Source organism: Stigmatopora argus, chromosome 18 (assembly GCF_051989625.1).
Source record: "Stigmatopora argus isolate UIUO_Sarg chromosome 18, RoL_Sarg_1.0, whole genome shotgun sequence".
In the NCBI taxonomy this organism is placed as follows: Eukaryota; Metazoa; Chordata; class Actinopteri; order Syngnathiformes; family Syngnathidae; genus Stigmatopora; species Stigmatopora argus.
Genome location: NC_135404.1, coordinates 12,637,055 through 12,648,315, shown reverse-complemented (window position 1 = coordinate 12,648,315; position 11,261 = coordinate 12,637,055). Strand labels below are relative to the sequence as shown.

General features: G+C 38.3%; 1 protein-coding gene across 2 annotated transcripts in view; it reads right to left on the bottom strand.

The window, feature by feature from the left end:
- Positions 1-11,261, bottom strand: part of tex2l (testis expressed 2, like) — a 61,823-nt gene that overhangs the window by 47,854 nt on the left and 2,708 nt on the right. For both annotated transcript variants that reach the window (XM_077626657.1, XM_077626658.1), the window contains exon 4: positions 7,336-7,492. The gene's annotated coding sequence lies outside the window, so the exon portion shown is untranslated. The remainder of the gene's footprint in view (positions 1-7,335; positions 7,493-11,261) is intronic.

The following is an 11,261-nucleotide window of genomic DNA, read 5'->3' as shown; positions in this document are numbered from 1 at the left end:
TGATCCATTTGAAATGGATTGGACATCTATCACGATTCATGGTAGCCAAAGATTTATAGAAAGTGGAAACTAGCTAAGAAGCGTACATTTACCGTATTTTCTCGCATATAAGCCGCCTCGGCGTATAAGCCATACCCTTAAAATTGCCTTAAAATGGTTGAATTTTACCATTTTTCTAGTATAAGACGCCCCCTGATTCACAATTTTCACCTCCATATTCAGGGTTTTAATAGGTATGTGTTACTTTGAAGGGAAAATCTTAAGAAAAATGGCGTTTCGTGCTTGTCACCTTGCAGTTTTGTGTCTAATTTATGCGCATATAAGCTGTACCCTCGATTCAGTCATTTTTTTGCGACAAATACGGCTTATATGCAAGAAAATACGGTATTGGAAGAAAAAAAAATGGACGAACTATGATTGAAGGAAGGGAGAAATGAATCAATGAAAAATTGCCACAAGAAAGCAGTACGAAATCCCTCATCAGACCAGTTCGTTTTGCATCATCCCCCCAAAAAACTCAATTCTTTCCATCTAACATTCCGACACAAATCGACTCATTTAAGGATAAAACCAGCAGAATATTTGAAATCGCATCCAGATTGAAACCATCGGGATCGTTGGCAAACGGGCGTGACAAGACGTACAAAAGTATCCGGGTTGTCGAGACGGCAGTGGAAGATTTTGAGTCATCAAACTCTCACGAGAAGACGTTTCATGGCTTCCGAGTGAGTTCACGAGTGGAATTGGACTGAAAAGTGCGTAACTTCCAAAACCTTTAATCCCCCAAATCCCGCTGCTGTCTATTCATTATAACTTCCTGAATGGAAAGAAAAATTACATGGCATGAGATTGCTTTAATTACACGTCCAGCTCCACTTTAACAGTCATCGCTTGAATTACTTCCACAATCCAACAGTGTACATATGGCGATCATTTAGTACGGGGGTGTCTACACTTTAGCCTGTGAGCTAACTACCCAGTTTTTTATTGGATGGCAGCAAATCCTGCAAATATTAGTGAATCCAGTCTACATTTTTGTACAGTAAATCTAGCGAGTCAATTTTTAACTTAACTTAAGGGTCAAAATTGGGAAAAAAATGAAATTAATCGAGGGAAGTGTTTAGAAGTTTAGAATTTTGTTTTACATTAATATAAAAATGTATAAAAATCTAGCGAGTCATTTTTTAACTTAACTTAAGGGTCAAAATTGGGAAGAAAAAAAAATTTAATCGAGGAAACTGTTTAGAAGTTTAGTATTTCGTTTTACATTAATAAAAAAAATGCATAAAAATCTAGCAAGTCAATTTTGAACTTGATTTGAGGGTCGAAATTGGGAAAAAAAATGAAATTAATCTAGGAAAGTGTTTACAAGTTTGGTATTTCGTTTTATATTAATTTAAAAAATGTATAAAAATCTAGAGAGTCAATTTTTAACTTAATTTAAGGGTCAAAATCGGGAAAAAAATGGAAATCTATCTAGGAAAGTGTTTACAAGTTTAGTATTTTATTTTACATTAATTTAAAAAATATATAAAAATACTAATGGGATGAATCTAGATTTATGTGTTATGATTTTTTGGACTTTTTTGTTGTCGCTGAAAATTTTGTTCTACAGTTTATATCATTTAATTTACTGCCCTTGACAGCAAATCTAATTTGAATGGGAAGGCTGCCAAACGTCCCAGTCCAAATGGATTGGACACCGATAGCTCTCAATGATAGCCAATAAGTGAATACTTTAAAAAAAATTAGCTGGTCCTTTATTTAATAAATAAAAGTGGAAAGACTGAGTTGATTGCCTTTGATTTTTCTGCAAGCGGCTCCCATTGAAAAAACAAAAACAAAGTCGGGACGCCCCTAGTTTAGGACTTCTCGAGAGAAATCCCGCCTGCGAAGGGTCGAAGATTTGCACCCGCGCTTCCTCTCAAGCTGGCAGATCAAGGCGGCAATGGAGGCTAGCACGATACGATAATTACAGGGAATCCGTCCAAATCCCCGCGCTCGCTGCGTGCTTGTATATTCTATTTTCCATCGGAGCGTTCTGCCGCTGACAGCTCGTTAAACCAAACGGCCCTTCTCGTTGATTGCGAGGGAGGATTCGCTTTGCTCCCCGTTCGCCGATTCTGTTCATTTACGTTTCAGGGAAAAGAGGAAAAGCGGCCAGAAGGACAAAAAGAAAAGCTGATTGGACGAATAGGTTCAATATGTTATCGATGTTTGTCAAAATGGATGCAAATGGCGATTTCAGATCTGTTTTCCCTTTTTTTAGTTGTCAAAACTAGCCAAAAATTGCTTGGAATGACTTGGAAAAATGTCCGTTTTTTTTGGTAGGCTGTCTTTCAAAAGCCCACCCATCATTCTGTTGATGCCACGCCCCCCCACGCCACGCCAAAACAGGGCCAAACCAGTCCGTGAGTTGAAGCTCAATGTCAAATATGGGAAAAGAAAAATCTTCCCTCCTAAATACATAGATCTCGTTCCATTAAAAACACTTCAAGAGAAACACAATCCTTTTTAATATCAAGAACGGCCACGTTTTTTGTTATTGTTCTTTGGTGGTGGTTTGTCATTATTGTAGCTTTAAAAAGGGGAATAAAAGAAGTGAAACATTCATCTGGAGGATGATGTTGGTTTAATGTGGATTCTAAAAGTCGGATCCAAGTTCCAATGGTAGTAAACGGGCTCTCCCTTGTGGTTTTTGAAAGAACAGGCGGGTGGAATTAGCCGCCGAGCTGACGGTTTACGCTACTAATTTGAGAAAAAAGGATAATAGTTAAGACAAATCCTAATCTACATTGGGAAAAAAATAGCGGTGGGCTCTTGAGCGCCCCCAAATAGATTGCACCCTGGGCGCTGGTCTAAATTGCCTATGGCATCTTTCAAGTGCACTTACCCATTACTATTATACCGTAAATATTTGAAGCATCCTGTTTTTTTCTCGGAGCTATAATTGCTAAATTTAATGTGTTCCCTTTTTTAAAAGCATGTTTTGTTAAGTCAAGTTTAGTCATTCCTCCTAAAATCCGTAATTACAATTCCCAATTGCTTCAAAAATTGATATCAGTATTGCTACGTGTATACTCCTTATATATAGTATACCGTATTTATTCTGGCGGACAAAGACAGTAGGGCAGTTCTTCGCCGGGATTCATGTATAACACGCACCCGAATTTTGCTTCAGTTTTATGGTACAACATTTAGCACATTCTACTCGAAGAAATACAGTACTCTTATTGATCAAAATCAATAATTCAAAAGTCAATAAGGCATCATGTTTAAATGCTACACAAAAAAATCAAATTTACGACCTCCCCTCTCCGCAATAAAAGTTTACTTCTGGCAAAACAAAAACCACAATTCTCAAATAGTATTTACAATTTAAAATCCGTCAAGTCTCATTAATCATCATAATATATTTTTTTAAATATTTTTTTTTGAATCCCGCCTGGGATTCGTGTATAACGCGCACCCGAACTTTGCTTCAGTTTTTTACATGTTATACTCGAATAAACATGGTAGTCTTATTGATCAGAATCAATAATTCAAAAGTCATGTTTAAATGCGACACAAAAAAATCCAATTTACGACCCCTCTCCGCAATAAAAGTTGACTTCAAGTTAGTGGTTACTCCTAGTCTCTCGGTGTCCTCCCTGACTTTCAATAGTTCCCTCTGAGAAAAGACTATCTGCCAATATGAGAACATATCAAACTTTATTATCCCAGGCAATGCCCCCAGTAGATTGGACAATGTCCTCTTCCCGCGTAGCGCCGGAAGCCGGGCTCCCCTTAATTCCCGCATTGGAGCCTTAGATCGGAAACTTATCCTGTTTCATCCCTCCGGGGGACCGGATCGCCTCCCCAGGTTTCATTATTTAGCGAAGGGGCGCTTTATTGAGAGGCTTCAAGCGGGTCTCAGATTTATAGCGTTTCATCGCACAGTGAGATTTACAGTCACTTACCGGGAGGGTTGCGTTCAAGTACGGGAAAAGTTCAAGCGTGACCAACGAGTGCAAAACACGAGCTGTAAAAAATGAAATAGACGGCAATTGGGGGCAGAGACAAGCGGGCATGGGTCCAGAGTCCAGGTCGGACCTGAACGTCAGACGAGAGACGAGACGATTCCCCGAAAAAATAGAATTTGGTGGCCACACGCATTTTCCATTTGTCTTTTCCTTTTACTCCATGACAGGAAACACATGGGCTGTAATAGAAGATCCTCATGCTAACTACGAACAGATGTGGTCATCATGCATGTCTTGAATTAAGAGTTGAGGGGGGGGCGGGGGGGGGGTCTGGTTTTGTTGGGGTGGGGGGACAAGATACAAATTGACAGCCATTATTTGCTAAGACTTAAACATTTCTTATAACAATAGCTTTTATGATGTGTTGGGTTTTTGTCAGTCAAGTTCCAAAAATGTGCTAAAAAGTAACATCTTACTTAAAGCAATTGAACTTTTTTTTATGTTTTGGAAAGTTTTACATCGGTATGTAGTGCTAGTATTTTGCCAAGGGCGATAAAAAATTATATAGAGAGATATTAAATGATTGAAATAATTACAATGTAGGTCATTAAAAAAATGTTTTTTTCTTAAATGTTTTGGACAGTGATCTTCAATTGACTTATTCAAAAAAATTGAAATAATTTGTTGAAATTAATGAATGGATCCATGTAGAAAAAAAAACAAAAACAAGAGCAATAAAAAAACAATCAAAAATATTTAGTAGACAGTTATAAAAAAAGTTTGTAATTCAATTACTTCCAGTTTCTCCCAGTTAAAGTGAATTACTAGACCATTCCCATCAATAGGTATTTATAGTATTAATTTCACTTTGACTAACTATCACAAATGAATAGATTTTTAGAGGAATCGATGTTAGTGTTAGCATGACCTTTCCAACCGATTCCATTTTTTCCCATGGCTGCCATACAAAAGAAATTGCCAAGTTCAATAAATGATAGCGCTATTACAGGAGCAAAAACTCGATTGTTACGTTCCCATACGGCAAAAGTGCGGCCCGTTACACGAGATGGCGCAGTCAAACATTGACCGCACTTATCGCGTGCAAGGTCGCGGAAAAGCGAAGCCTTTGGCGGGCCGATTTGCGCCAGTTGAAATGAGGAAATCAGATGATGGGAACACGCAGGAAGAGTCAATCATTGATTTACTATTTCCAGACGTGAATGGAGGGACTTTTCAAATGGACTTTGAAAAAAGAAGACGCTCTGTTTTTCACTTGAAAGCAGGAAAGTCTTTTTTGGACAGATACTACGACAATGAGAGCGCCCCCTTTCTGCAACTCAACTATCTGTAGGCGGGATTGGTCGCCAAATACGGCTATTTATCCTTTGATAAACAAGGCTTGTTTAGTTCTGTTTAAAAAAAACTAGCAGTTCTGCACTAGAATTAAAAACCTTTACGATTCCAAAATATTATTGCATAATTATTCAATGCCTTATTATTCAATGCCTAATTAATCAAAGCCTTATTATTCAACGCCTAATTTTTCAATGTCTAATTACACAATGCCCAATTACACAATGCCCTATTATTCAATGCCCTATTATTCAACACCCTATTATTCAACACCCTATTATTCAACACCCTATTATTCAACGCATCATTATTCAACACATCATTATTCACCGCATCATTATTCAATGCCTAATTATTCAATGCCTAATTATTCATGCCTAATTATTCAATACCTTATTATTCAATGCCTTATTTTTCAACACCTTATTATTCAATGCACCATTATTCAATGCGTCATTATTCAATGCATTATCATTCAATGGATTACTATTCAATGCATTATCATTCAATGCATTATCATTCAATGCATTATCATTCGACGCATTATTATTCAACGCATTATTATTCAATGATTGAGTTAACACTTCAAATAAACACATTTTAAAAACCTTTAAATCTTTTTACCCATTTCCTCTGAAAATGACGTAATTTACGATCTGGCCTATGTTTTATAGTTTTGTTCACATTGGGGTTAAAAAAAATAGTTTTCCCACCTTAACACAAATAAACACGCTGCCATTAAACCTGAACTTGTTATTGATATTGAGAGACATCATTTTAACTCCAAAATATCACTTTTAAAAATCCATACGTATCTAACCTTAATCTATATCTTCAACCACAACATGCCCCTCCTGCCAAAAGGCGTCCGTCCACTTTGGCGTCTTTTCCGATCAATATTCGGACCGCATAACAATCGCTCAAAGGCGTACCTGCCAATCCGAGCTCAGGTAATAGAGCGCATTGTAACCATGGCGCGAAGAGCAGCTGTAGATTTGATCAATAGGGAGCTAAAGAAACGGGTAATATGATATTGATGGAAGCGCAATTACCAGAATGGTAAGCAGATGTATGTGATTTTTTGGGTGTCGGCGTGCCGCGAGCAGCCATGCGTGCACCTGCGGGCGGGTTAATGCCTGTATTTTTACATCATAAATGTACCCTGGCACGCTCTGGCATTTCATAATAAGCGCCGCCATCGATCTGAGGCCTGCGGGAAATCAATTACAAGGCGACTATGTTGTTAATATCAGGATTACATTGACTCACACTCAGACGTGTTACTCCCGATTTACACAGAAGAAAAAAAAGAAAGATACTTTTCCATTCTACTTACGAGATGTGATCATTCCTACTTAAAAAGGTAGCCAGAAAGTGAAGGAGCGGAATTCCGACTCCGGTGGTCCAGAGCGTGACGTCATCACGTACAGTGAAGGGGAAAACGACTTAAAGGGTCAGAATGAATGACCGATAGGAAAAGCAGAAGGGGGTAAATCCTCTAATCCAAATATAGCGGATGTCTGCGGGTTGAATGGAAAGCAGCCGGGTGAGGAAAAGCAAGCTGCTTAGTTTTGGGGTCCCTGTCGAGTCACCCAAAAAAAGGGAAAACGTATGCTATTTTTTTTATGTCATGGGCTAAGTTTAAGTCTCCATCTGACACAGTCCCAAGTCATCATAAGCACTCTGGCAGATTTCATAAAGCACAGACAAATAGACTTAAGGACAGTTTTTTTTCCCACAGCCATCAGGACTCTGAACTTGCGTTAGCACAACACACAATCCCTTCTGTGCAATATCTTAGATTGTGCAATATTTTAGAATTTACCTTGGCAGGATGTGACTTTTTATGTTTTCATATTACTTATCTTTTTTGGGAAAACGCACTTTGTGGAGTAGCACCACTAATTTCGTTATACGCAGCTGTGTATGATGACAATAAAGGCTTTTGATTTGATTTGATTTGATTTGAGAAGCTGAAATGTTGACGTGGCTATTTAGGGGGTTCTGGATATTTACTAACCTGTGTTTTCAGAGTCTTGCAGATGATTGAAGAGATGCCAACACGCATTGAGAGATTCATAAGTAGCCATTTTTTGCCGTCATTTGTTCCTCTTCACTCTCAAAGTCACTTCATGAAACGTCATTGACAAACTTGGTCGCCTTCAATGGCTTTGGACCTGCAATAGAGATGCAAAAAGTTACTAAAAAATAGATTAAAAGGATATTGTGTAAGGTATCAAGGTATCCCACTTTCAGTGATTATGGCCCGTACAAAGAATCTTAAATTCAGCCTACATGGCATTTGCGGGATTAACACAAGATGGAGCTGGTCAGTTAGACATTGCTTCGAGATAAGCTGACAAACCTTCCATGTTGAAATAAATGTAGAAAACTGAAAACATTTGGTATTAGCATTTTTTCATCCTAGCTAGCGTTGGGCAATCGGCAAGGAAAAACCCTGAATTGATTTTTTTGCCCTCTAGTGACCCAGTTTTTTTTTAATAAAAATAAGATTTATTATAAGAAATCCTGTTGGATATGAGCGATCCTGGAGATCTGACCACGGCACCAAGCTTGGCCTCCCACGTTCAAACTCACTGGGTGGGAGTTTGTCTGAAAATGATCCACAGGCAATAGGGGGAAAAAACAAGCCCGCTTCCATTTGAACAAAGAACCAAATGGAGATTCATGGGCGAACCGCCGTTGATGTTCCTTTATCCCCAGTGGAGCCGGTCTCTGTCCCGTGACGTCTCCGTGTTCCCCGCGTACACCGCAGCACGAAAGGCCGCGGGGAGGACTGGCTGGGAATCCTGGCAGCGATCTCGCCAAGGCCCAGCTAAATGCCTGGCGCTACACGATGGCGCTCGCTGGGACGGGGCCATAATTCGTTCCATTCCTTTTTATTAAAGCCGTGGCCGCGTTGTTATTAGCGTACGCTCGCCTGATGTCTTCCATATGGGATGTTGCTAGCGTCCCGAAAAAAAAGATGACTGGTCGAGGCGAAAAGGAGCTTTTTTTTTTTGCGTCTGATGTCAACATTTGCTTTGAGGAAGGCCCAAGTGGCGTCCTTAAGGGTACGAGTTCAGAACAACATGTCTCCCTCTGAAAGACATTATCCCGTCACAGTAAATTATACACTTATGTCAATTTCTGCAGTGAAATTGCTTTTTTTTGCCCGTCTTTCACGCTTTTCTAAATGCATTCTGAACTCCCATTTTACAGATTGAGCAAATTACAAATAACCAAAGCGATGAGGACACTTATTTACACGGATACATGACATGTGTACAGATAGCCGTATGGAAGTAAACTTCCTGGTAAACATTAGAAGCTCTCTTGACGTCACGTCGGAATTGGTTTGTTTCGGATCTCTGCTGGATTCGCGCTGTTGAATTCATTAGTCTCGGCGACGAGGATTCATAATTCTACAGTTTCTTACAAAAAAAGTAATAATAGAGATCACTGTTTAGCTGACTAACCCCATCTTATGTTAAGCACACTCAACTTTTCTTTAAATGACAAAAAAAACACTGAATAAAATTCAATTTGTCCAATTTTAGGTTTTTTAGAAACAATCTAACGCCTCAGTCAAAAAAATTATATTTTGACACCATGACTTACTGCCTAACATGTTGGTCATCGGCCTGCAAAAAAACACTAAACCCAATTGAAACCATTTCTAAGCAAGCTCTGAAAGTATTGGGACAGAAAGCCAAACACGCAAATACTATTAAAAAAACGTTAAATATGCAGATGCCACCTTAGTTTACAAAATCTTCCAACACAAAGCTCCTCCTCCAACGCAAGATTTTGTACCAAAAAAATCCAATACATTAGCAAGGGCTGGCTCCAGAGGTGACTGTGTAGTTCCCTTCAAAAAGAGTGCTAAATTAGCCAAAGCACCTTCATACCTGGAACTCAAGACCAATTAAAATACGTGAACTCCCATCTCTGAACTCTTGGCCAATCATCTTAAAGCCTGGCTATTATTAAAATTGCCATCAAATCACTGTTTAAAACTGTGCTACGTATGTGTGTGTGTGTCTAGTATGTGTTATTGTTTATCTTCATCCTTAAGATGGAAATGAGCCCTTGGCTACAATCTTACATATTTAAAATAATAAATGTTCATCAACATGAATATAAATGTGTTCATTAATATGTGCTGTCCCAAATTAAATAAATCAAACTCAAACCTGAGCTATGCAAACAATGTAAGTTTTCTTGGAGATTTTTTTCTGGGCCATATTCAATGATATTTTCATCATTCGCTTTAGGCCAAGAAAAATTGGAGAATGAACCGCAGGTTGCCCACAGGCCGCTGCTTGGACACCCCAGCGCTGGATAGACTCATTAAGAAAAAAAAAGACACAAACGCAACTAAGCCCTCATGGTGAAAATCTCTGCTTTTGAGACAATGTCTCATTGTTCTGAGGAATGGAAGCAAGCGCCTGCTTAATGTATCACTCGGCGCTAATTAAAGAAACGTGTTCGCTCTCTCTGCCACATCCTGAGACCAGAAAGACTTTCTGAATCTTAAAAAAAAAGGACGTCGTATAAGGTCAAATGTGGAATTTCTGTCAAAGGTCGTCAAGATTGGAAACTTTTTGATGGACCGATTCTGCCCGGTAAGAATAATGAATGGATCATTTTCTATTGGCGTCAATACATTTTCATCGACCTTGATTTTTCTCCAAAATTGCGAGTGCGAGTCATTCGCCGATGATCAGACTGAGATTCCAATGTTAGCAAAAGTATGATTCGATTAACTACATGGACTCCACTACCGGATTTCTCCCAAATTTGGGGTTGTTTACATTTCATGCCAGATTGTGGATTGATTCTGTTCATACTCTTTTCCTCCCTGTAACAACTTGACTTACTTGAAATTGCTTTAAGTGCTTTGAAATGCAGTAATCTGTTCACTGGCCAGGTCCAATTCCACCCAAAGGAAATCAATGGCGGCAAACAAAAGGTCCTATTCAGCCCGAGGGTTCAAACCCACAAAGATGCTGCCATAAAGTAGCCAGACTGTTCCACTACTGCGCCGTAGATAAAAATCAATCGTGATTGCCGAAACATTGACGCTCGTGGCATTTCTATTCGAAACACCTTGTTGCGCAGAGTTTGAAGTTGAGCCATGTTCTTAGTTAAAGTACAGAAGAAGGCCACCTGCAGAACATAAAACATTTTTTGTGTACAGTACACCATTCATGGCACGACACACACGGGATAGGAAATGCCTCAAGCGGGACGATAAAACAAGCATTCATTTTGAAGGGGCTATCAAGATTTAAGCCAAAACAGAAACACAAAGATACACAGCGACATGTATGGTACAGTAATCCCTCGATTAACGCGAATTCACTACTTTGCAATTTTTTTCCACTATTAATTAATTTAAAAAAACTATATATTTTTTTATTAAGTTCTTAAAAATGTGCAAATCCACACTGAAACTTGGACTCAGCACTGAAAAAAATAAAAAATAAAGTTATAATAGGGGTGACCCTACTTTGCGATTTTTACCGCTATTAATTAATTTAAAAATATATATTTTTTAAAGTTCATAAAAATGTGAAAATCCACACTGAAACTCCGACTCAGCACTGAAAAAAAATTAAAATAAAGTTATAATAGGGGTGACCCTACTTTGCAATTTTTCCACTGTTAATTAATTCAAATATATATATATATTTTTTTAAGGTCATAAAAATGTGAAAATCCACACTGAAACTCGTACTCAGCACTAAAAAAATAATTTAAAAATGTTATAATAGGGGTGACCCTACTTTGCAAATTTTTCCGCTATTAATTAATAAAGAAATTTTTTTTTTTTTTTTTAAAGCTCATAAAAATGTGAAAATCCACACTGAAACTTGGACTCAGCACTAATTTTTTTTAAAAAAAAAGTTATGATAGGGGTCACCCTATTTGGCGATTATT